At 42.2% G+C, this 23,641-nt stretch overlaps 1 non-coding gene across 1 annotated transcript; it reads left to right on the top strand.

The window, feature by feature from the left end:
- The first annotated feature begins 11,054 nt into the window (after nt 1-11,054).
- Nucleotides 11,055-11,129, top strand: Trnat-ugu. The gene has a single exon. It is a non-coding gene; the product is annotated as a tRNA-Thr (tRNA).
- Nucleotides 11,130-23,641: the final 12,512 nt, after the last annotated feature.

A 23,641-nucleotide genomic window follows, 5' to 3' on the forward strand; every position in this document is an offset into this window, starting at 1 on the left:
GAACCCGAGACCTCTGGCGTAAGAGTTCGAGCCCTAACCATCTTTTTTTTGTCTTATTTTGTTCGATTTTTTTGTTCGTTGTATCTGCTCGGGGCGGACGTCGCAAGACACCCGTTTCAGTGCGTCGTTGATCTATTAACTCAGTTTTTTTTTTTTTTTTTTTTTTTTTTTTTTATTACAGAGGGCAGCTAACCCTCTGACCGAACAGGCTGAGTTACCGTGCCGGCACTGTTGTATAGCTAGAGAAGGCCGAAATGCACACGTTAAACTCAAGCAGGCTGGCGTGAGGTCTGAAACAGGATACGTAATGAATGCTATAAAGAAAAGTACGTAGCTGCTGCAATACTTAACTTTAATCCATCATTTGAATACATCGTTCTGGACGGTACGTTCAAGACTATAAACTGTTAATGGCGCCTTGCTAGGTCGTAGCCATTGACTTAGCTGAAGGCTATTCTAACTATATTCTCTGCAAATGAGAAAGGCTTCGTCAGTGTAGTCGCTAGCAAGTCGTCCGTACAACTGGGCGAGTGCTAGTACGTATCTCGAGACCTGCCGTGTGGTGGCGCTCGGTCTGCTATCACTGACAGTGGCGACACGCGGGTCCGACATGTACTAATGGACCGCGGCCGATTTAAAGCTACCACCTAGCAAGTGTGGTGTTTGGCGGTGACACCACAGGCACCATCTAGGCCATATGGCGGGCCGTCAAAGGTGAAACATTTTATACTCATAAGGCACCTAAGAAACTTTGGATCGATTTTTCCCGGGATTTTCCGGGTAGTGCGTCCTAATATTTTAACCACGTGAGGTGTTAGGGGTCCTCTTTCACCACACAAAATTTCGGACAAATCCCCGACCCCACGGTAGTGCCGTCTCCTTGTCAGTCACAAAAACTAAAGATATAGTTTTGAAGTAATAATTGCACAAGTCACATTATTATTTTTTTTTTTTTTTTTTTGCCCCTTTAGAATGCAAAACACTTCCTAACAATATTGTAACTCATCTGTCAACAGTTAATTCCATTTCCCATTCATCGTGAAGTAACTATTGCTATGTTGCTTTTCCACATTAATTAAATAGGTAATAACTGATCACGAAAGTATTTTCATTTACAAATGGTTCAAATGGCTCTGAGCACTATGGGACTTAACATCTGAGGTCATCAGGCCCCTAGAACTTAGAACTACTTAAACCTAACTAACCTAAGGACATCACACACATTCATGCCCGAGGCAAGATTCGATGGTGGTGGTGGTGGTGGTGGGTAGTGTTTAAAGTCTCGTCGACAACGAGGTCATTAGAGACGGAGCGCAAGCTCGGGTTAGGGAAGGATTGGGAAGGAAATCGGCCGTGCCCTTTCAAAGGAACCATCCCGGCATTTGCCTGAAACGATTTAGGGAAATCACGGAAAACCTAAATCAGGATGGTCGGAGACGGGATTGAACCGTCGTCCTCCCGAATGCGAGTCCAGTGTGCTAACTGCGCCACCTCGCTCGGTACAGGATTCGAACCTGCGACCGTAGCGGTCTCGCAGTTCCAGACTGAAGCGCCTAGAACCGCACGGCCACACCGGCCGGCTTTTCATTTACATACTGCTATCAATATGCTTTTCCACGATGATTCACAAACAAGTTTCAACCATAAATCCCATAACTAATTACTCAGAAACTTTTCTCGTATGAATCGAAGTAGCGCTTTCAACTCCTAATTATACTATGAACTAATTTTTTCATACAGTATATCCATAAAGTGCTTGCACAAGACAACTATGCAGAAGGTCCACAACGACACTCCTGCACATACCAGATGGAGTGTGACCACTACCGCTGGGGCAATGTTGCCATTCATCTACAGCTACATGCTTACCCTGAAATAGACAGTTAAGTGTCTGGCAGAGGGTTTATCGAATCAACTTTAAGCTGCTTCTGTACCGTTCCGCTCTCGAACATAAAACAAGCTGCCTTTTTTTAATTTTTCAATGTTCTCTGTCAATGCCAGAAGTGGGGTAAAGAGAGAACAAGCACTGTTTTAATTTATTCAAGATGGCGGACTCTCCCTCCTCCCCCTCTGGGAAATCCCCAGACCATCAGTGGGTCCCTCCCCTTTCCCTCTAAGAAATACCTCTTTCCCCACTTATATGAACACACTTCTGATATCAAATGAATTGACTAATTAATTAAATGGATCAATTAATTACCCCATCCCCATCTGGGAAAACCCAGCTCTCTCTGACTATTCACCCCTCCCCTCCCTACCAGGAAAAATGGTATGAAATTCAAAAATAGACAATGGTAAGTTCAACTTTTTATGGTAATTTCGAATTTTGGTGGTAAATTCAAATGCTAATCACATTCCATTGCAGAGGGCATAATAATAATAATAATAATAATAATAATAATAATAATGACAATGATAATAACATATACCTTATCTATAAAAATTTCGAATTTTGGTGGTAAATTCAAATGCTAATCACATTGCATTGCAGAGGGCATAATAATAATAATAATAATAATAATAATGACAATGATAATAACATATACCTTATCTATAAAAACTCAGTATGCATATTGCTGGTGTGGAATGATGTAGGGTCCTCTCTTTATTTCATCATCTTTGGAATTCTGGTGGAGCCTAACTATGACATGACAATCCAAGATGGCCAACCCAGAATACTGGTGCAGTTTGACTCCCCTCCTCCTATTGGCCGGATATTAAAAAATCAGTGGGAAAATAGCACTATGTGTGAAGGATGGGTAATAATATAGGACAGCAAACTATCACTGAAGTGCAGTGGGTAACCTTCTGCAGTTTTGCAACTGAGTAGTTGTTAGGAGAGACATAAAAATGGGTAATGATATTAAGACAGTGGCCCAGTGCCCTAGTGATGCTATTTTTTTCTTTATTGTGATTTCATTCACCTGCCCCATATGTGCAGGGGGGGCTGGCAGTGGCACAATCCAGCACTCTTCAACCACATGACATTACAATTAAATAAAAAGAGAATACTATACACAAAAAGGTGAGAAAAGGCGACATGAAAACATAATAAATGGAGAAAATTGGGGTTAAAATATGCACTGACATGGGGACATACATTGTGGGGCAGTTGAAAAAGTTGACATAAAGCTAAAGAACACATTTGGCGAGTCACGGAGCACATAAAATACACTGGAGTCACAGGCACAAGTTAAAAGTTAGACACAGTATAAAAAGCACACCAGAACAAGCGACACTTAAAAACCACTGTAAGCGATGGAGGACACATTAAGAATAAAAACTGCTGGGAGGGACCTGTTAAGGGAGAGGAGGCCTGAGAGGAGGGAAAAAGAGGGGAGAGGAAGGTGCAGCAGAGGAGGGGGCCTGGAGGAGGTGGGAGGAAAATAAAAAGAGGGGTTGGGGTGCAGCAAGTGGTGGGAGATGGAGAGGGAAGACAAGTCAGGGGAGCACACAGACACAGAAGGGGGCACACAAGAAAGGGATGGGCTGTAGTAGAAAGGAAAACAGCTCAGGGGAAGGGAAGATGAGGGAAGAGGGGCTCTAAGGAGTAGGAGGGGGAAGGTGGGGCTACAGTTGGTAGGAGGGGTAGAGATCAGGATGAAACTCATCATCCAGGAGGGGTAGGTGCTCGAAGCTGCGTTGGGAAATGAGGTGGAGAACGTGGAGATGAAGAGATGGTGGGACACAATGGTAAAGATGCAGCAACAGGCTGGGGGGGGGGGGGGGTAGAGATGGTAGAAGACACAAGGGGGTGGGGGGTCAAATCGGTGGATGATGTACAGGGTGTGGATGTGTTCAAGGAACAGGGGAAGATGTGAGAACAGTATGAGGTCATAGAAGATCTGTGTGGAGGATGGGAGGTGGATACAGAAGGCGAGGCAGAGTGCCTGGTGTTCAGGGATTTGGAAGGCTTTAGAGAATTTGGAAGAAACAGAAATCCAAGTGACGCTGGCATAACAAAGAATGGGACAGATCAAGGATTTTTAGGTGTGAAGGATGGTGAAAGGATGCAGTTCCTGTGTGTGACTGGACAGGAGTTTTAGGAGTCAGAGGCTATTGTGGGATTTGTGTTGGACTGTAAGGAGATGGGGAGTCCAGGTGAGGTGACAGTCGAGGGTGAGGCCAAGGTATTTCAGGGTGGGAGTGAGGTGGATAGGACGACCATAAATGGTGAGGTAAAAATCGTGGAGATGGAAGTAGTGAATGGTACAACCTATGTTGATTGCCTGGGCCTTGGAAGGATTGATGCAAAGGAGTCACTTTTAGCACCAGGTGCTGGTTAAGGTGGTGATGAATACAGCGGGAGAGGATTGAAACACGTATGTATTCATTACCAGCGATGGCGAGGCATGACAGAATCTGTGACCAGAGAGTTATTTATCACAGTTGTGTGTAGCGAGTTGGCAGTAGCATTCAGTCGACAGTTGTAGCGAGTGGACAGTTGCACTGAGTGGAAGTCGGCATGCGTCGGCGGTGTGCTCTTCTCGCGACTCTGGTCACGATTCAGGACGACATGTATTGTTGTAGAAGGTAAAGACGCAGCATTGCGCAAATCTAATAATGTATGTTAATTGTAATTATTGTGTCCAAAAATACCCCAATATTAATTTTTTTGTAAAGTAATTCTTTTAAAGAAAAACATTCATTCCAATTTAAAGAATATTTCCTATGCATTCCCTCCAAGAATCAAAATTAAATATAAGCCAGCATTGCACGAAGCTGTGTAGAAGAATGGATAATTAAGAGCAGATACAGATGCAGTTTTTTTTACTGAGGTAAGAATTTTTGCTTTTATTCTGAATACAGGGCCGAAGGTCAGCGCTGCTGTCCTTATAAAATTTATCAGGTTTAATTATTTCTGTTGAGATGTTACATTCAATTCATGGTTCATTATTTAATTAATATTATTGTGGCTTTATGAACAATCATCATTCTTAATTTTTGTGAGGAGTTTACATTTGGGCCACTATTATTCATTAATTTTGTGAGGAAGTTACGCTTGCCTCCATTTCAATTTTACGAAATTTTTTGGGGAGTTAACATTTGGCACATCTTTATTATCATTGACTATTTTATTTTTCTGCTGGGAGGTTACACTTTGCAAATTTTTATTATCATCGACTTTTTTTTAATTTTGCGTGGAGGTTACACTTGGCGACATCCGGCCAGGATCGTATTTCTTTGTGAATCTTCTGAGAAGTAGTCATATATCTGTTCTTATTTACTTAAATATAATTAGCATTTGGCGCAACGCATTTTCTAATTTGTCACTCTTTCTTCCACAGATCATCGGCAATATGTTGCTCTTTGTTGTATTTGTGTTTGTTGGATTTTGCATTGTCTTTGTTTCATTTGTGAATAATTGTGATTTGTGTAAAAATGCCGCGAAAAACTGTTAATAGTACATCGCGATGTATAATGAGTGAAATATCCGACTTAAATAACTTGACCGATAGTACTTGTGACACACCGTGTAATGATGACAATCCTCCGTTTACTGACAATCAGTGCGTACCGACCACTAATAATGATTTTGATCCTAATGATGAACAAATGAATTCAATTGTGTCCTCTGTTAATTTGACGACAATTGATGACGCGGGGCGTTCTGTTGCAATGAGCGCTGCCCAGCTTAACACACCCGGTTTGCAGGATTTACGTGACGAACAGACAAATTTTTCTAATGAAAATGAACAGTGTACTGAAAGTATGACGGATTTATTTAATTCCGGTGTAGTGACTAACAGTGTACATCCGATTGGCAAACCTTTTTGTAAATTACAGAATGACCAAATGGTCACACAAAACGTGACAATTGCAGGTACGCCATCAAACAGCACAGAGAATAGAGTATGTAATGTTACTTTGGATCAAATTATGGCAGCATTGTTACAGCGGAATGAAATGATGGATAACTATTTCAAACAACTTAACGAAATAATTAATGAAAGTTTCAAATTGACGAACGAAAAACAAGACAACCTTAACGAACAGAACAAACAAGTTAGTGAACGGATTACTGCTGTTACCGTGCAACGTCACGACACGAAAGAACAATCATGTGAAGAAAGTAAGGCTCATGCTAGGAACAGTAATGAAGAAATTACATTTGTTCTACAGGAATTAAGTAGTACACGTGTAGGCGCAACAGAATCACTTAAAGATGAAATTAATGTAGTCACTGAACAATGTTCAGAAAACGCAACACAGATACGCGACGAGTTTAATTTAAAGTCACCAGAACTGTCACACACGCTGGATACGGAAGTCGATAAGAAATTTGAACAACAGATCAGTCAAATTGACGAATGTTTTAAAGTGACAGAAATGAAAATTGTTTCACTCACTAACACGTCACAGCATACGCCACGTTGCGAACATGTGTCACACTCGTACAGACAGTGTAACTTAAGCAATTTACAGAGACTACGCGACTTAAAATCCGAAAAGCTACGCGACTTAAAATCTGAAAAGCTACGCGACTTGAAATCCGAAATGACACAGACAAACAGATTCTCACACAAACCTGGACGTGTTTTCAAATTCAGAGACGATAACGTTGATTACGAGCAATTTTTATCCGTAAGAAAATCTAAGGAATTTAATAATGACAGAACACAGGTACACGTTTTGAACTGGATACGTCAATTTATTTTTGTACTTTCATCAGCATTACCTGTAATGCAGAAACTAGCTTTGGACTGGATACTACAATTTTCTTTTGAATTTTTACCGCCATTGCCTGTAACGCAAAAGCTAAAATTTATTTGCAGCGCGTAATAGACCTCAGGGGATTCATTACGCTTTAATGAATATGTGCTGTAGCTTGCACAGGGCCCCGAGCCGTAGTAGTGCTGTTTCATCTTTAGTTTTCTGCATTGCTGCCTTCTCTTCTACTATCCTTTATATCTATCAAAACAGCTCTTTAACTATTGCTCTATCTAGAATTAAGAAACGTGTAAAGAAAACCTGATATGACAAATTTTACCGAAAGTGACAGTTATCATTATACGCTCCAGAAATGACAACCACGAGAGCTTTAATAACAGACAAAAAAAAATTATAATCATCAGTATGTACAAAATTTTCAGCAGTCGCAACCACATTTTGGTAACAATAGATGTTTTTCTCCGCAACAGCATGAAAGCCAGCCGGTTAACATACCTAACCAACAATATAATGTACAAGGTCAACCAAGCTTTAATGTTTCGCCGCGTGCACGTATAGTCTCAGCTCCAACAAATAGTAACGCACAGCAACAAGGAAATAACTACGTATAGAAAACACACTATTTCAATTCCTATCGCAATGCGCCGTATAGAAGTGACTATCATGACAGACGTAAAAATAATGAGCACAATTTTCAGCGTACATTTAATAACAGTCGATCTTATCAGCAGCAAGAACTTCAGCAACAACATATTATCACGAATGAACCAGACAGTAGGTATCATCCAGAGCGTAATACGTCTGGAAGAAATGACAGAACAGTACAAATAGTGGAAATGCCACAGCATCCTCCTGAAAATAATAGCACGTCCGATAGAATTTGACCAGATACAGTACAGGTTGCATATTCCAGTAACGCAAGCAATAATTTTGACACGCAGAATCTTGTTCACGAAAATGTTATTTGAAACACGCCTTGTTGAATGCATCACTTTTATCGCACCCAGATCTTACCAGAAATTTTTCCATTTCCACCGACAGTTCTAACACCGCTTTAGGCGTACATATTTTTCAGGAAATTGAAGAAGATGGGTCTACAGTAATTAAAAACATCGCATTTGCAAGTCGCATTTTGTCGCCTGCTGAACGAAATTATTCTGTTACAGAACTTGAAACATTATGTGTTGTTTGCGCTTCTACGAGATTTAGGCATTTTCTTTATGGAAGACATACCACCGTTTACACAGACCACAGAGCGATACAATTTTTACTTTCGGCTAAATTTACACACGACAGATTAAGCAGATGGAAACTTTACTTGCAGGAATTTAATTTCACAATTGTTCACATTCCCGGCACACAAAATGTTGTAGCAGACGCACTATCTCGTTCTCTCAGCAACAATCAACAAGACATCGCAACCAACTTCTGCAAAGCAAATTTCAGCGTCATGTACATTCAACAAGCTGCATTTGAAAATTTCATTTCGTCGTCATTACAGGACATAGCACAAGAGCAAAGTAAAGACAACGTGTGGAAAGAGATTAAACACCTCTGGCAAGAAAGAAAAAATGTTACGATTAGAAACCATTACACTGTAAGCAATGACATTCTGTTTCGCCGCTCTCATCCTGACAGCAACAATTGGTTATTATGCATTCCTGACGAACTTGTCAACAAATTAATCTGGTATACTCATTTAAGTTACGCACATTACGGAGTCAGAAAATGTTTTCTTATACTGAGACAAAACTGTTATTTTACCAACATGGAGAAACGTATACGACGAGTTTTAGCGACATGTAAAATCTGCCAGAAAGCTAAGTCAGACACAACTTCACATATTCCTCCATTACATACCATTGTAACTGTTAAATTGAGACATATGGCCGCTGTAGACATTTTTGGTCCGATTCCCAGAACTAATAGAGGTTTTTGCTACGTCTTTGTCGCTGTTGAACTCACTTCAAAATTTGTTACCTTCTCTCCGTTACGCAAAGCTACTGCTAAAACCGTTTCGAAAGCATTTGTAAAACATTTTCTATTTCATGTAGGGCATGTGTTGAAAGTAATTTCCGACAATGGATCACAGTTTCGATCTACTATATGGACACGTATGTTACGAGCTAGAAACATTTCTCCGATCTATATATCCAGGTACCATGCTTCTTCGAACCCTTGTGAACGATTAATGAAAGAAATTGGTAAACCGTGTAGAATATACTGCCATACAAGACATATTGATTGGGACGCACACATATTCTCATTTCAGGATGTAATTAATTCCATACCAAATGAATCCACTATGCTATCTCCGTCTGTTATACCGAAAAATGTTGAACCACCTAACAAAATTAAAGAATTAGTAAACTTTCCTACATCTCGTCGACTACGACACCATGAAATAATTGACATTGCGCTGAACAACATCAAACGTGCCGCAGAGCGCCGGAAAAGACAGCAAAAACAGGTTTGTACACGCCGTGACTTTCACATTGGACAGAAGATATTAGTACGTACACACTATTTATCCAATAGAGCAAAAGGTAGGTGCAGTAAATTTGAACTTCTATACGCAGGTCCATATCGGATTCGCAGCATTCCTCACCCCAATGTTGTACACGTCGAAACTTTGAGAACCAGAAAAACCAAAGGAAACCATCACATATCGAATATCAAACCTTTTATTGAATGAAGATACTTTATGATTTAACATGCTATAGTACCATTTGCTAATTTTTATGACCACTTATGAAATTTTATTCACATGAATACTTACTGATGATTGTCTTATTTTTTCTTGGCAAGTGCCCGGCAAGGTAAGGTTAGCAGGTCGCTCTTCTTGTCGTTACACATCAGACCGTGCACATTTTTCCAGATAAACTTACGTATCTTATGAATAATTATGCAATTTTATCTAGTGACATATTAATTTTATTAAATTCTCTCTCCATTAAAGTCTTTAATTCTTGCCTCTATTAACTACACAACTTACAAGCTGAACACAAAGAAAGTCACATTTCTTGTCATCATTTTTTTATGTATGTACGATTGTTTTTCTGTTTTGTTTGTATGCACTATGAAATAGTTAAGATATAGCAAACACCAGTTGACTTTGACATTTTTGCCTTATGATATCTCAACATTGTGACTATTTTTACATTTTCTTTTTTTTTTTTTGCTGCTACATTGTGATACACTGGGTACATTTTTGCCTTTGAACACTATCTACGTTTTTCACATATTACGTTTTCTGTCATGCTATGCTATATGCTCAATTATGTTACTACAAACCAGTTTTTATTTAGTGAGTATATGATTTAAATGCAAGACATTAATCTTTGTTCATCATTTACAGAAAGAAATAACGTGTAAAAGAATTAATTTAACAGAAACAGGAATTTCACCTTCGGAATGAACGAAGAAAGATGCAAAAAACCTCATGAGGAAGGGTAAATGGATCAGGATTAACAAGCATTAACAAGAATATACTATACACATCGTAGAATAGCAGTCTTAACTAATTTTTTCTTTCAGAATACAAGGCGATTGATGCAGGCTGTCAGACAGAACTACACATCTTAGTTTTGGTGATGAAATGTGCTAGAAATAAGGAATAGTTGTATAATGAATAATGAAGTGACTTTTTTTGCAGATGATAATGAATGGTGATGAATAATGATGAAGAATATGCTACTATGGATAATGAGGTTTTTCTTTACAGGTTATGATAATAATGGACTATATGTGACGGTAGTATCTGTTCCCGAAAGAACAGTTACCGTGGATGACCATGCTGCTTTGCTAGAAATGAGATGATAATGAAATGGACACCCTAGCTGCAAACAGGCGTTGATGTACTTAATTGGGGGCAAGTTGAAAATGTGTGCCCCGACCGGGACTCGACTCCCGAGATCTCCTGCTTCCATGGCAGACGCTCTATCCATCTGAGCCCCCGCGGGCACAGAGGATAGTGCGTCTTCAGGGACTTATCCCTTACACGCTCCCCGTGAGATCCACATTCCCAACATGTCCACACCACTACATTCGTAGCGCGCCTAATAGATGTTTGCCCACCATACTCGTTACTCGTGGCAGATTAATCTACCTGGATGGTCATCCACGGTAACTGTTCTTTCGGGAACAGATACTACCGTCATATAGTTAAAAAAGGCTTCCCGGCCATTGACCTTCTTGTGCGAACGCACACGCTATGCCCGAACTCGTACGGGACTTGGTAGATTAATCTGCCACGAGTAACGAGTATGATGGGCAAACATCTATTAGGCGCACTACAAATGTAGTGGTGTGGACATGTTGGGAATGTGGATCTCACGGGGAGCGTGCAAGGGATAAGTCCCTGAAGACGCACTATCCTCTGTGCCCGCGGTGGCTCAGCTGGATAGAGCGTCTGCCATGTAAGCAGGAGATCCCAGGTTCGAGTCCCGGTCGGGGCACACATTTTCAACTTGTCCCCAATTAAGTACATGAACGCTTGTTTGCAGCTAGGGTGTCCATTTCATTATCATCTGATAATAATGGAGTTATGATAATATAGATAATGAAGTGATGGCTAATGAAGTTTTTCTTTACAGATGAGGATAATGTTGAAGTTTATGTATTTATACTATGTAGTTATTTAAGTATTTGTTGCAGTTCGTTTTGACAGTATGTGTTATATTGCATAGTATGATGACTGAAGGTTTTGGAAAGGACCGCTATGGAACACATTTTTTTATACACATTTCACTACCTGTTAATTCGAAGTTCACTACTTTTCAGCATAAAATGCGTTTCTTCTTTCAGTTTAATAATCCATTTTTGTATATTTTGCAGGAGAAATTATTTATGAAATTAATGTGCTATAAGCAATTGTTCATTAAACTTATGTCATTTATGAATGTGATTACATATACTCTACTTGTTTCATAATCTTGCTACAGCTGACTCATGACGAATGACGTTACACATCTTCATTTGCAGCAACAACTCAAAAGCAAATATTTTCATTCTTCAGTAATTACCCAACGCGATGCATTGCTAGCAAAAAAAAAAAAAAAAAAAAAAAAAAAAAAAAAAAAAAATTATAATGCTTTGTAACTGGCCAATGAATGCCAATGATTACTATAATTAGATTAATTATGTATTTTATTCTGTAATACTATGCCATTTATTAGCTCCTGTTTTCAATGATGACTTCTGATGGTTTGTAATTAGGCAATGAGTGCCAATGTTCTCTGAAAAACGACTCATGAACATTATTCTGTAATACTATGTCATTTATTAGCTCCTGTTTTCAATGATGACTTCCGATGGTTTATAATTAGGCAATGAGTGCCAATGTTCTCTGTAAAACGATCAATTGTTAGTGTAATTCTCAAATGAGGACTAGTATGTGACTTAATGTCCTTCACCTTCTGACCTAATTACCTGGAATTACTGCAAAATCCGTTTGTCCTGTATATCCTCATGATCATGGAGCACTATATATGGTTTTTGCACTATTTCTACGTTGGTGTACCTTACAAGAAGTGGTGTTGACACGACATACTGTCCACCACCGTGAGCGATGGAGATGTTATCATGGTCCCACTGTTTGGTGTACCTAATGTACTACCAAAAAGATAACATGGAATATTACTACGACATTTCAGTGTCTTGGCTACGCTGATTAATATTTCTGGGAAAGAACTTCAGATTGTCTCACTTGGTGTTGTGCTTCTGTAGAAAGATATGGACTTTCAGTGCAGCTGCGTGCAACCTAAAGTGCTACAACCATGATGCAATCCTTCCCTTTCCTATCCTAATTCTTGTAACATAGTGAAAATCATTTTTGTTAACATGATTTCTACTCATTGTATATACATTTTTTGATTTGATGATATGTTCTGAACTACAGTGCATGTGCACTTATGTCATTTCTCAATATGATTTGTACTCATTATGTTTATTTATTGTGAAAATGCTAAAGAGTTTTTCAGTGCGTGTGCACTTATGTCATTTGTTAATATGTTTTGTACTCATTGTATACATATTTTGTCATTACCTGATATGTTCTGTACTCGGTGCATGTGCACTATATTTACTTCATGAGTTAATTAAGAAAAATTTGTTGCTCATGCCAAGTCCAAATGACTCACCATCGCTGCCAAATTTTTGCCCCCCAGTGGAGGGTTATGAAACACGTATGTATTCATTACCAGCGATGGCGAGGCATGACAGAATCTCTGACCAGAGAGTTATTTATCACAGTTGTGTGTAGCGAGTTGGCAGTAGCATTCAGTCGACAGTTGTAGCGAGTGGACAGTTGCACTGAGTGGAAGTCGGCGTGCGTCGGCGGTGTGCTCTTCTCGCGACTCTGGTCACGATTCAGGACGACATGTATTGTTGTAGAAGGTAAAGACGCAGCATTGCGCAAATCTAATAATGTATGTTAATTGTAATTAATGTGTTCAAAAATGCCCCAATATTAATTTTTTTGTAAAGTAATTCTTTTAAAGAAAAACATTCATTCCAATTTAAAGAATATTTCCTATGCATTCCCTCCAAGAATCAAAATTAAATATAAGCCAGCATTGCACGAAGCTGTGTAGAAGAATGGATAATTAAGAGCAGATATAGATGCAGTTTTTTTTATTGAGGTAAGAATTTTTGCTTTTATTCTGAATACAGGGCCGAAGGTCAGTGCTGCTGTCCTTATAAAATTTATCAGGTTTAATTATTTCTGTTGAGATGTTACATTCAATTCATGGTTCATTATTTAATTAATATTATTGTGGGTTTATGAACAATCATCATTCTTAATTTTTGAGGGGAGTTTACATTTGGGCCACTATTATTCTTTAATTTTGTGGGGAAATTACGCTTGCATCCATTTCAATTTAACGAAATTTTTTGGGGAGTTAACATTTGGCACGTCTTTATTATCATTGACTATTTTATTTTTCTGCTGGGAGGTTACACTTTGCACATTTTTATTATCATTGACTTTTTTTTATTTTTGTGGGGAGGTCACAGGATGGACTCGAATACCTTACTGAACATGGAGTTGAGGCAGGTGGAATGATAAGAAGAGGTGTCAGAGGGGGTTTGTTGGGTTTAGGGAACAGCAGGACGCGAGAAGTCTTCCACAGGTCAGGGTAAAAGCCAGTGGAGGGGAGGACGTTATACAGGGTAGCAAGGGCAGCCAGGAAGGAAGGGGGTGATTCCCTGAAGTGGCAGTAGGTGACACTATCGTGATCAGCGGTGTTGTGTTTGTAGCGGAGGACGAGTTTGATGTCGCGTGTGGTGATGGGAGTGTTTATGTCTGAGGGGGGTAACATCCAAGTCCTGGACATTAGGGGTGAGTTACAGGACAGTCGTATCAGTGCATTTAAGGACGGTGGGGAAGAGGGAGTAATTAAAATGGGGATCACCAGGAATGGAGAAGACTTTGGAGAGGTGGGAAGCAAAATGGTTAGCGTTACTGAGGTTGTCAGGGAAGGGGTGGTTGTACTGGTGAAGAGGGTAATGTGGTGCGGGATGGCTACCAGTAAGGCGGTGGAAGACAGAGCAGTGCTTGGAGGGGGGGACAGGGAGGGCGGAGTTGAGGCATGTATATGTCTGGCGTCAGTTCCAGCGTTTCTTTGCTGTGAGGAGGTTTTGGATCTGTCATTGCAACTGCCAGTGGCAGAGGAGAGTATCCCAGTCACGGGTGCGGAAGAAGGAGCAGAGAGCCTGCGGGATTCACAGAGAAGAAGGACATCCTGTGGAGGAATCATAGGGTGGTGAGGATGGATGATTTTGGTAGGAATTTTGGCCTCCTTGGCGTGTTAGTCTTCTGGAGGGAGGAAGAGGCATAGGTGATGTCAGCAGTATGGTGAAGAGGGTGGCTTTCGACCTATGAGGCAATGAATTCCCAGTAGGCATCTCAATCGGCGCGGCTGCTGTCATGGACAGACTTTAGAGGGGCAGCAGGTTGGGGGACAGGAGGGGGAGCGATGGACTGAGGAGATGGTGAAAAGGACAGAGAGGTGGTCGCTACCAATGATTACAAGGACGTCCGCGGCGATTCGACCAAGGAGGCTGGGGGAAGTGATGGCGACATCTGGGATGGAGATAGAGGTGCTATAAATTCCTGCCGCTTATATACATTAGTCCTGCAGCTACACCACTGAAAAATGAAACATACTGTCCAACATAAACGTGAGAAATACACTGTACGATATTTTTTTTTACAAGCATAATGCTCATTATCTTACTTGAATACGGCGTCTTAAGACGAAAAACTGGCCAGTCACGTCCACTCTAGTCCAGCGTCATCCACCGAGTGTTTTGTGTACCTGAAGAGCCGAGTAGCTAGAGGCTTTCTCTGAGCCTGCCAGTCGCTATAGGCCAAGCACCATGACCGTCTGTGCTGCTGACCTTGGACACGTTTCAAAAATGGTTCAAATAACTCTGAGCACTATGGGACTTAAAATCTGAGGCCATCAGTCCCCTAGAACTTAGAACTACTTAAACCTAACCAACCTAAGGATATCACACACACCCATGTCCGAGGCAGGATTCGAACCTGCGACCATAGCGGTCGCGCGGTCCAGGACTCAAGCGCCTAGAACCGCTCGGCCACACCGGCCGGCTTGGACACGTTTCTAACTCCTACCACACTGCGAGACAAGCAGTGGCAGCTTAAATGTGGAGTTCTACCCTCGTTACACACTCTCCCCAGATTAAAATTTCCACTTTATTCAATGTGAGATGGGGATGTTGTTATCCACACATCTCGAATTTCTCATGGTAAATGTAGATTCCTCCCTTTCATGCACTTTATTGTCGAAGACAGAAGAAATCGGAGGACACACACACTTTCACGTCGCTAAAGTATCGTTCTTAGTGGGAAAATCCTCTACAAAAGTATCGCATAGGCTATATTTCCTCTAAGCATTTTCTCATCCAGTAAAAACATTTGTTTTTAGCAACTTAATATCTGTTACCTCGTGCATCAGAAGACTAGAATATTAAACGCATTTTTAGCACATCACGTGGTGATAAGAGCATGTTACAGGATGTCTCCTCACTTTCGAACACTCTTAACACTTTGGGTCCTGAGCCATTGCATGCGGGTGTCTACCATAAAGACTGGCTGATTTTAACGTATTTTAAACTACTACAACTCATGAAAGGTATCAGTTATAGCAATAAAATGACTCTTATTGAAAAACCTACACTTTCTTGTTTAAAACCGTATATAATACCTTCCTCTTGAATTAATACATACTTTTGACAAGCGTTATTATTATAACATTGTTTTCGAAAAAATGAAAAATTGGTCAAAGGTATATTCACTGTATTTTCTAGAAGGAAATTTTTTTTATTTTACACAAAAATTGTAATAATGATGGATACAGTTTGTCTTATCAGCAGTAACCTCCTGTAACTATTTTAGGATGCAATTTTGCTCTTTGAGTGGTAAGTTTTGAAGCACAGCGTTTTGCACAATGCTACTTTACATTCACTACAGTGGTAGCTTGTGTCTTTTCGCCACACTTTTCCAGTCAGTTTTATCCTCTCAGAGAACACACTACACACTGTTTTTCTTTCTGTTTCTTACCTACTTCTGTCTCAATCTTTTCCAGGAAATGATTTCCAGTTGATAGTCTTGAGAGTCCAGATGGACCAGGTCGGGGTTCAAGATCTTTGCTTTGTGCAAGATCTGCACAGATAACTGCCGTGAAGTGAGGTGTTGTGAGGCGTTTTTCAGTGACCTTATTGTATAATATGCAGGCATTTACAATCGCCATTAGTGTAACATGGAATGCCAACTTTCTCCACCACTTCACAGTTCGATGTTCAAATGCGCCGTATGACAATCGCTGACCTGATAAGTCAACACCAAACTTGTTTTTATGGTAGTCCACTACACAGGCTGGCTGTGACTTCTCTCTTCCTCTTTGATCAGTGAAAGTGACCATCTCAGCAGTGTGCCTTGTAATTATCAAATGTACATTTCTTTTGTCCTTCCAACACAGTGCTAACATATTTCCTTTACGCCTGAAAATAAGTTCACCTCGCTGAAGGTTCAGATCTTTTAAACCACGAGGCCATCCCTGCCAAGATTTTCTTGTTGTTCCCACAAGAGCAGTTTTTGCAGCTTCCAGTTCTGAAGCAAGTATTGGACTAGTGTAGAATCTGTTCGTAAACAAAGAGTAGCCTCTTCCTGACAGATTTACAAGCAATGTCTTTACCAGAGTCACTGTGTCAGACCTTTCTCCCGTGTAAACAGAGAAATTCCAGATGTAACCTGTGTCAGATTCGGATAACATGTACAGTTTATACCGTATTTATTTGGTTTTTGTGGCATCTACTGTTTGGAATACACACGATCTCGAAATTTACACATGCCTTCATCTACTGTAATTTTTTGAGATGGTGTATACGCACACTGGAAATTAGCATACACATTATCTAGGAGGGGTCTCACCTTGTGCAGTGGATCATAGCCAGTTTGTCCTTTCCTCTTAGCTAAGGAATTATCTATAATGTGGAAGTTCCTCAAAATAGAAAGAAATCTGTCACGGCTCAAGATTTTTGGACAGAAATTACACGACACAACAGGGTTCTTGGGCCAGTGCTCTCGTATACGTGGACTCACACTTACACACTTATGGACTACAATTTCCAGAAACTTCCTTATTTCCATAAGTGTAAGTCCTTTCCACTTTCATAATGAGCAGGTGGGTGCAAGGGAATTTGTGCTTTGTAATTTCCTGATGCATTTGTTTCTTTATATGTTTCATCATACTGTCTCTCAGGAAATGTGAAAAAAATTCTAGAGGTGCACTGTTCTGGTCTAAACTGACAACATTGTACATTTCAGATTGTACTGAGAATAGATCGATATCTGGTGCACGATCAGTAGTCGTCCAACCTTCCTCAGAATTGGTGCGGCGCGCAGGTCTCAGCTTCCCCCTCGCCGTCAGTCTCGCTCGTTCTTCAGGCACAATATCGACGGGATTAGTTGCTGCTGAAGTGCTTGGACACCTGCTCTCCTCTTCTGAATCCATCAGAAGAGTAGTATTTGCAAATAAAATCGTAATTATGTACTGAGAGATTTTTCAGTGACAATCTGAACAAAAATTATACATGTTTTGTTGTCAGAATTCTCTACCTGAACTGCTAGAAATTTCTTCTTGAACATAGTCCACATCATCATCAGAGTCATCTAAAATATCTTCCTCTGACAAACCAACGTCACTTTCTTCTAAATCACGATATAACTCGCTAGCAATTTCTTCGTCTGTCAAGCCACGCTTCGCCATGTCGACGCTACAGAGACCGCGTGGGAAAAAATCGCCGCTAACAAAACCTGACAAATAAAAAGGGAAGCACACCCTTCCACACCATGCCCACACCATCTAGTGACCAATACACGAACTACAGTCCATGCAACGCCTCCCAGACAAGCGGTAGCCGTAAGAACACACAAAGGAAGGAAGGGGAAGAACGAGAACACGCGCCCGTAAAATTACGGGCGCCGGACTTTTGGGCAGGCCGCGCACGCCCGTATTTTTACAGGCGTAAATGTCTCATATGAAGTCTCTTGAGATAGCCAAATAGTAACATAAAAGTTGTAAACATCACGTTAAAATTACATATCACTTTATAAATTCGGTCTCCTCAAGCTCCTTTCTGGCCGTACATGGGGTCTGGACCTCCACACCTATAAATCCCTCATCCGTCCTATCCTTTGTTACGCCCATCTGGCCTGGATCTCCGCCCCCCTACCTTTTATAAATCCCTCCAAATCCTTGAACGCCATGCTCTCCACCTCGCTTATCGCATCCGTCTCCCCTCTCCCACGCGGATCCTGTACGATCTCATCCCCTTCCCCCACCTCCTCCTTTTCCTTGAAAGGATATGGCTCCTGTACACCTCCCGCAAACTCGATCCTCTTCACCAGCTTGTCTCACCCATCCTCTCCCACCCCCGCCCGCTGCCGCGCCTTTATTCCCACGTCCCACCCGGTCTCCATCTCTCCACCCTCTTTACCCTCTCCCAAGGTGGTTTCCGCCAGCTTCCCCTCACTGATGATGTCCTGCTCCCCTCCATCTAACCCTCCTATCAACTTTGATCCTCCCCCCCCCCCACTTCCTGTGTCCTTTCCTTTAGGCACCCTCCCTCCCATCTCTTTCCTTTTTCCCCATCCTCCTTCCTCCGCCCCTCTTCCCCCGGGCTTCCCCTCCCCTATCCTCCCTCCCCCTATCTCCCCTGCCCATGCCATCTCTGTGCTACCCTCTCCCACTCCCCTTCCTCCTCCTCCTCTCTTGGCAGGTCCCCGGACTCGCATACGCTCAGTGAACATTCGTGCGCCGGAGATCATCACCATCAGTGTCTCGTGTGTGTGCCTTCGTTTGTGTTTGGTGTTCTTTTGCCGTCACGCCACCACTGTTCACGTGTGCCGTCGCCGCCATCCATGTTATGTGCGCCGTGTCAACTAGTGTTAGTGATATTTCTCGTCCAGCGTGAATGGCTCCATGTTTTTTGTTTTTTACTGTCTACATTTTTGCCCGCCATTTTGATTGTCTACTCTGTGCCACCTATGTATCATACTTATTGTAAAACTCAAGGTAGAAGAGCAGCGTACTATGCTGCTGACAGCCCGCCTTTGTATAAGGTGATAAAAATCACAATAAAGAAAATATATATATATATATATATATATATATATATATATATATATATATATACATTCGGTATATAGCTGTTTTTACTACGATAGCCTTCTTTCCCTGTGTAGGTTAAAAGATCTCACCGTAACGAAAAAAAGGCCTAGTTACCGTTCCAGCTCACTAATCATATCTGTGGCGCTCTCGTCCTCGTTATCACACGACTGGCGGCACGTAATTGATGTCAAATTGATTGACTGATTAATCAAATCGATCAAAAGGGCCCCTTCTCATTGTAATTGTGGTGTCACCGCCAGACACCACACTTGCTAGGTGGTAGCTTTAAATCGGCTGCGGTCCATTAGTACATGTCGGACCCGCGTGTCTCCACTGTCAGGGATCGCAGACCGAGTGCCACCACAAGGCAGGTCTCAAGATACGGACTAGCACTCGCCCCAGTTGTACGGACGACGTAGCTAGCGATGCACACTGACGAAGCCTCGCTCCTTTGCCGAGCAGATAGTTAGAATAGCCTTCACTTAAGTCAATGGCTACGACCTAGCAAGGCGCCATTAGTAACATTGCATGTATCTACAGAGTCTCACTTTTATTGTCAAGAGCGATGTACCACAAGTATGGATTAAAGTTAAGTATTCCAGAAGCTACATACTTTTCTTTATAGCATTCATTACGTATCCTGTTTCAGACCTCACGCCCATCTGCGTGAGCTTAGCGCGTGCCTTTCGGCTACTTCCGTGGCGTGGCTGTCTTGCTACGCCACAACAGTTGGCGACGAGTCCAAGAAGGGTCTTGTTCTTTCTAATTGCTTACATTTACTTGTGTCATGGCTTCTCCAGATGTACTGTCCGAATTTTATCGCTTGCAGAATCAGCAGACGCAGGCGTTATTGGATGCCCTTGGACAGCTCGTTCAGGGTCAACGTGCACTGCAAAACGATGCGGCCGCCGCCGCTTCATCGCTACCGCAGCCACAACATGCAGTTGCACCCCCATTTCGTCCCTATGAACCAGCTAAGGAAACATGGACGGAGTGGTCACGCCAGTTTGGATTTCATCTCGCCGCCTACAGAATTCAAGGTAACGAGCGGCAGCCTCATTTATTGGCGTGTGTAGGGGTGCAAACGTACCGTGTGATAGTGAAATTATTTCCCCGACGCGACGTAGCAACTCTGTCCTACGAAGAAATTTTGTCTGCTTTAGATGCCTATTTCAAGGAAACAGTTAATGTAGTTGCAAAAAGGTATACTTTCTTTTGTACAAAACGTACGGCCGGTCAAACTAATAGGGAGTAGGTTGCAACATTGCAAGGCCTTACAAGGGATTGTGCTTTTGAGTGTGAATGTGGACTCCCTTATTCAGATGCTATGGTACGTGATGCAATAGCACAGAACGTTTCTGATGTTCGCATACGGGAACAGATTTTGAAACTCGTCAATCCCTCCCTTCAACAAGTACTGGACATATTGGATAGACAAGACACGTTTGACTTTGCTCAGGAATCATTTGCAACTTCGCCAGCCGTGTGTAACATTAACCGGCCCGCCGGGCGCGCTGCATGGACCGGTAAACTGCCCTCGCGCACGTCCACGCTGCTACCGCCATGCTCTAAACCAGGTGTGCCACGCCAGCATACAAATGCAGTGAAATCATGCCCGCGGTGTGCTACTAGACATTTGCGTGAAAATTGCCCGTCATGCCAAGCTATTTGCTTTTTCTGTAATAAGAAAGGACATGTTCAAAGTGTTTGCCAGAAAAAGCTCAGATCAGACAATCACAACCATTCCAGGCCTTTTGCTTCGCGCCGGAATCGAACCAAGCATACTCAGGCTCGTGAACCCTCGCCCATGGACATTCATGTAGTTAATTCCACTTCGTCCAGTGCCACTCTTTCTAACAGTGACTGTGTTCATCCCACAACAAGTGTGCATCGACGTCGACGGAAATCTCGTCCAGTTGCAAGTGCTTCTGTACCTGTATCGGTTCAACTTGCACGAGAAAGTCGCTCTTGTCGCCGGCAGGACAATAAACTTTTTGTAGATTTGGACTTTAATGGCAAGGTCATCCCATTCCAGCTCGATACCGGAGCTGCAGTTTCATTGATCAATCACGACACTTACAAACAACTGGGCAAATCTCCGTTGCGTGCCGCAAATGTTCAGCTCACTAGTTATTCAGGACAGCCTATCCCTGTGTTAGGACAGTCACTCTTCTTGCAACATACAAGGGACAAACAAAACTTGTGTCATTTTACGTTCTTCGTTCTTCTACTGCAGTGAACTTGTTTGGTTTAGATTTATTTCAGTTGTTTAACATGTCTATAGTAAATCGGGTCCTATCAGTGCATCAGACTGTGCCTTCAGACGGTGTTTCTCGTCTGTGTGAAGAATTTGCAGACATTTTTGCACCGGGCTTAGGTTGCGGAACAGAACTATGAAGCACATTTGGAACTGAAAGTCAACGCGCAACCGAAATTTTTCAGAGCGTGCAATGTTCCTCACGCATTGCGTGATGAGGTCGCAAGAACATTACACGATTTAGAATCACAAGGTGTAATTGAACGTGTGCAAGCTTCTCTCTGGGCCTCACCCTTAGTAATTTTGCCGAAACCTTCCGGAAAATTGAGACTTTGTGTGGACTTCAAGGCAACAGTGAATCCACAATTAGTGATTGCAACTTATCCTTTACCCCCCCCCCCCCCCCCCCCGGAAGATCTTTTTGATAAACTGTGCCCGGGTAAATATTTTTCAAAGTTGGACCTAGCAGAGGCGTACTTGCAAATACCAGTGGACGAGGAATCCCAGCGCGTCTTGGTGGTTAACACGCATCTTGGTTTGTACCGATTCAAAAGACTGCCATTCGGGTGTGCATCCGCCCCTGCATTGTTTCAGCAATAATTACAAACTGTTTGTGCGTCGGTCCCTACTGCTGCGAACTATCTGGACGATATTGTGATCTCCGGAAAGACAGTAGATGAACATTTAGCAAATCTTCGAACATTATTTCAGGTTTTGCGACAAAATGGTCTTCGCTTGCGGAAGGACAAATGTGTGTTTTTTGCTCGTGACTTACCATATCTGGGACATGTAATCAATGCCCAAGGCATCCATCCCAGTCCAGAACACCTCCGTGCCATACAAGACTTGCCTTCGCCGCAGAATTTGAAGCAGCTACAATGTGTGTTGGGTAAAATTAACTAATATCATCGCTTTCTGCGCAATGCCTCTTGCATTTCAGCTCCGCTTCATCGCTTACGCCGTAAAGGTGTTCCGTTCGTCTGGACGACGGAATGCGAACGCGCCTTTCGCCAGTTGACATCGGCGTTGCTTTCAAATACTTGCCTTACGCCATTCGATCCCCAGAAACCCCTTTTGTTGATGGTGGATGCATCGGATTTCGGGATCGGGGCTGTGCTTGCGCACAAAGATGGATCGCATGATCGCCCTATTGCCTTTGCGTCCAAATTGCTCTCGTCTGCGCAAAGAAATTACTCGCAGATAGAGAAAGAAGCTTTGGCTCTCATATTTGGTGTTACTAAGTTTCATGATTTCTTGTATGGTCGTCACTTTACCATCATCACAGACCACAAGCCTTTGACATCGCTTTTTCATCCGACCAAGCCTGTGCCTCCACGTACAGCGCAGAAATTCATTCGCTGGTCTATTTTCCTCTCGCAGTACCGCTACGATATCTTGTATCGGTCCACTGCTCAGCACGGAAACGCCGATGCGTTGTCCCGTTTGCCTGTTGCTGAGGATAGAGCATTCGATTCTTCCGAACTTGCTTGCATGTTCATTGATTCGGAAACCGATGACGTGGTCGAATCGTTTCCGATTGATTTTCGTCGTGTAGCTACAGCCACAGCTGCTGACCCTGTACTTGCTACCGTTTTGCGTTTTGTTGCTACGCAATGGCCTTTGTCAAAGTCGCGGATCGAGAATCCGTTGGTTCCCCGATTTTTTGCTCACAAGGAGAGACTTTTTGTTCGACGTGGTGTTTTGTTGTTGCGTTCTGATAATGATCAGTCCAGAGTCGTGGTCCCACGTTCGTTACAGTCCTCTGTTTTACGGCTTCTTCACCAAGGACATTGGGGTATCGTGCGAACGAAAAAACTTTCTCGTCAGCACTGTACTTGGTTCGGAATCGATGCTGCGATTACGAATATGTGCTCTTCTTGCATGGCGTGTGCCGAACAACAATCCGCACCACCGCGGAAATTCTTTGCATGGCCAAAAGCCACTTCCCCTTGGCAACGCTTGCACATCGATTTTGCTGGTCCATTCTGGAAAGCTCGATGGTTGGTTGTGG

This window comes from Schistocerca americana, chromosome 2 (assembly GCF_021461395.2).
Source record: "Schistocerca americana isolate TAMUIC-IGC-003095 chromosome 2, iqSchAmer2.1, whole genome shotgun sequence".
NCBI lineage: Eukaryota > Metazoa > Arthropoda > Insecta > Orthoptera > Acrididae > Schistocerca > Schistocerca americana.